Genomic DNA, 729 nt, shown 5'->3' with positions numbered 1-729 from the left:
AAAAGACCAAAATGATGTCAGAAGACTCTGAAACTTGCTCTTGAATGGAGAGTAGCTAAAGAAAATGGAAGAAATGACAAGATCAAAGAGTTGAGCAGAAGTTTTCAAAGAGCAGCTCGAGAAGACAAAGTCAATTATTATAATGAAATGTGCAAAGACCTGGAGTTAGAAAACCAAAAGGGAAGAACGTGCCTGGCATTTCTCAAGCTGAAAGATATAAAGAAAAAATTCAAGCCGCGAGTTGCAACACTGAAAGATTCTATGGGCAAAATACAAAATATTGAATGATGCAGGAAACATCAAAAGAAGATGGAAGGAATACACAGTCACTGTACCAAAAAGAAATGGTTGATGTTCAGCTATTTCAGGAGGCGGCACATGATCAAGAACCAATGGTCCTGAAGGAAGAAATCGAAGCCACACTGAAGGAAGTGGTGAAAAACAAGGCTCCAGGAATTGACAGGATACCACTGAAATGTTTCAACAAATGGATAACGTGCTAGAGGCACTCACTTGTCCATGCCAAGAGATTTGGAAGACAGCTACCGGCCAACTGACTGGAAGAGATCCGTATTTGTACCTATTCCAAAGAAAGGTGATCCCACAGAATGTGGAAATTACTAAACTGTATCAATATCACACACAAGTAAAATTTTGCTGAAAATACTTGAGAAATGTTTGAATAATGACAGGGAACTCCAGAAATGCAAGCTGGATTCAGAATAGGAC

General features: G+C 39.1%; 1 protein-coding gene across 1 annotated transcript in view; it reads right to left on the bottom strand.

The window, feature by feature from the left end:
• Window positions 1-729, bottom strand: part of SAMM50 (SAMM50 sorting and assembly machinery component) — a 33,159-nt gene that overhangs the window by 3,888 nt on the left and 28,542 nt on the right. The gene's annotated exons all lie outside the window — the stretch shown is intronic.

The sequence above is a fragment of the Orycteropus afer genome, unplaced genomic scaffold (assembly GCF_000298275.1).
Source record: "Orycteropus afer afer isolate SDZICR_OR568_19922 unplaced genomic scaffold, OryAfe1.0 scaffold00083, whole genome shotgun sequence".
In the NCBI taxonomy this organism is placed as follows: Eukaryota; Metazoa; Chordata; class Mammalia; order Tubulidentata; family Orycteropodidae; genus Orycteropus; species Orycteropus afer.
Note: the sequence above shows the minus strand (reverse complement) of the source record. Positions and strands in the feature narration are given on the sequence as shown.